This window comes from Malurus melanocephalus, unplaced genomic scaffold (genome assembly GCF_030028575.1).
Source record: "Malurus melanocephalus ecotype Western Australia unplaced genomic scaffold, MMel_1.1 scaffold_175, whole genome shotgun sequence".
NCBI classification, from domain to species: Eukaryota; Metazoa; Chordata; class Aves; order Passeriformes; family Maluridae; genus Malurus; species Malurus melanocephalus.
In genome coordinates this window covers 1,429,754-1,432,753 of record NW_026623407.1, presented here as the reverse complement: position 1 = coordinate 1,432,753, position 3,000 = coordinate 1,429,754, and the positions used below count along the sequence as shown (strand labels likewise).

Sequence of the window (3,000 nt, the reverse complement as noted above, 5' to 3'; positions counted from 1 at the left end):
CAGGGAGGTCAGATGAACAGCTCCATGCCAACATTTCCAAGTCACGTTGTTTTTTCCATTGTGAATCATGGTCAGTAGTGTCCATTCCAGAAAGTTCTTGGACAGTCCAAATAAAAAAACAAGTGAGACCTTGCTTGGGTACCCTGACTGGAGCCTAACTGAAAGTATTTGATATTTTCTGGCAAAATGTATCTATTTAAAGGACTCAGCAGTTTGTATCAGAAGGTATTAGAATGCCTAGAGAAAGCAGGAAAATATTATTGAATTATTTTTCTTTGCAAACCAGAAATTTTTGGTCACTGTGTTCAAAAGCTTTCATTCACTTTGAATGGAAATATAACAGGATTTTTATGGAGGACTCATCTCTGATCTAACTTAGAGTCATTAAATTTGGAAAAGACAGGTATTGCACAGAATGTTCTGAGTTCTAAGGGATCATTGGGACCTCCATAATCACCCAGTCCCACCTTTGAGCACCACCCTGCCAACTCAACCACAGCACTAAGGGTCACATCCAGTCCTTGAACATTTTCAGGGATGGGGATCCCATCACTTCCATGGGCAGCTCATTCCAATGCCTTGAAATCCTTTCTGAAAAATCTGAAATTCTTCCTGGTCCAGCCTTGTCCTCCCCTGGCAAAGCTTGAGGCCATTTCCTCTTGTCCTATTTTCCTGGGAGATGAGACCAACCCCACCTGGCTCCTTCCAGGAGATGTTCTGAGGATAACCATTCTTTCTGTTAAAGACTGAGGCAAAGAAAGCCTTCAAATTAAGTACCTCAATGTTCTCCTCATCCTTGGTTTCCCCTGGCTCCACTAAAGAAATGAACTTTTCCTTGGCCCTTCTTTTGTCATTAATAATTTATAAAAACGCTGTTTATTACCTTTCACAGCAGTGGCCAGATTGAGTTCTAACTGAGCTTTTGCCTTTCTAATTTTCTCTCTACATGACCTAACAATATCCTTGTATTCTTCCTGAGCTGCCTGAGTTGCCTGACCTTTCCAAAGGTCATAAACTCTATTTTTTCCTGGGGTTCCTGCAMAAGCTCTGTGTCCAGCCAGGTCAGTGTTATTCCCCGACAGCTCATCTTTTGGCACATAAGGACCACCAGCTCCAGTGCCTTTAAGACCTACTTCTTGAAATATTTCCAGACTTTCTGAACCCCTTTTTTATTAAGAACTCTTTCCCAAGGGACTCTGAACCAGTGTCCTACACAGGCCAAATTCTGCTGTGCCCAGGACAGCCTCTGACCATCACATTTCCAGCCTGTAACCACCTGCCTCATCCCCTATGGATGATTCCAAAAGCCGCCATTTCCCTCCAAATTCTGGGCTTTAAAACCAACCCTGTTCTCAGAAACACACTTAGGAATGATGAATTAGTGATAAAAATCCCAAGTACAGCTTTGCTGGACTGCAGAAGATGCTGTTTTTCTCCAGTAACACATTCAGCAAATGTTGTCACTCTTCATTTYTCGTCTGCTCAGTTCTAGGGGAGCACACACACACGACACTGAAGTGTCTCATTTGTATACATCAGGCTATCCACTTTTTACCATATGGAGATATCACATTATTAATAGCTGTTTTCCTTAAATAGGCTACAGTTTGCTTAATCTTTCTTTCTGTGCATGATCTTGCAAGAGTAAAAAGGCTTTCATACAAAGGCTGTGTTTTTATATGCAAATCTATTATTTGATTACCCACTTTTTTGCCCCTACATTATCATGGATATTTCTGATGAATGTTTTATGGGTTAGGTTTAGGATTTGTGAGCTATTTCAAATTTTATCTGTTTGCTATWTCATCTGCAAATACCACAGTTTTGTTGATGTTGATTGGTCTCATTTACATACTTATCACACTTTTATTTTCAAGGATGCTTTGCTATAAACTGACTGTCCCCATTTCTCCTCCATGTAGGTATTTTCAAACTGAGCCCATTTCCATATGTAATTTTTTTGGTTAACAATAAATCACCACTTAGGGACATCCAATTCAATGCCTTCACACACATCTGACATATGGTTTGTGAGTAATTAAAGATAACAGAGGCAGCTCACACTGCACTTTGGAACCCACTTTGCAGTCCAAAGTGCTCAATGATTTTCCATAAGGACTGGGCTAAAATGAACCCTGCAGGACTGACCACTTTCTTGCTAAATCACTTATTCATGCAAGAGCACTCGGGAGAAGGGCAGAAATGGTGCAGAGGAATGTCCTTTGGAGTTCTGCCATTACACACAAAGCACTGGAAAAGGTGCTGCATTTTAAGTGCATTTCCCYACTCCCACTCAGATTCCTCTCTTGTGAACAGCCTGTTTGCAATCCTCTCCTGTCAGGGTGCAAATGCTGCTCTGCCTCTRAGCCAAATGTTGTGATTTGCCCATTTATGAAATATTTCACAAAAATCATACACGAGGCAGAATAGATCAGGTTGGATGGTGAGGGTTGTAATTTCTGGTGCTAGCACCAGCTAAGCCATAGGTTTTCTGTTGCTAAAGAGAGGTAGGAAACATTACTGAGGGTTTTCTCTTCTAGTGGTGGAGCTGAATAAATCCACAATGGCAYACTAATGAATGTCAGATACATCTGTTCATCAAAGGTGCTCATAATTGTATCTTCAGGCTCATCACYAGAATTCACAGAAATGAGCTGCTTACACCCTTTGTGTACTAAAATGTTTGGATCTATCACCTGCAAGAAACTTCTCTCACACATCCTGCCAGCTGCCTCTGAACACAAAACAATCCTATTTATTCATTAGTGAAAAGAGAACAGGAGTTCTCTTCTCCCTAATCTTTCCACTGTTTCATTCCAAATGTATTATTCTCAAAATGCATGTATATTCCAACTGCTTATTCTCAAAATAATCAGTTTCCCGTGATTTTCTGCTATGGCACTGTATTTATTAACTGCAATGACAGCCCATGCTCAACCAGCCCTTTTGACGGAAGACTGCCCATTGCTGATATGAAAATGTATTTATGACAACATTGTT

General features: G+C 40.7%; 1 protein-coding gene across 1 annotated transcript in view; it reads right to left on the bottom strand.

Annotated features, from left to right (window-relative positions):
* The window catches only part of FSHR (follicle stimulating hormone receptor), a 75,970-nt gene that overhangs the window by 44,044 nt on the left and 28,926 nt on the right, over positions 1–3,000 (bottom strand). The gene's annotated exons all lie outside the window — the stretch shown is intronic.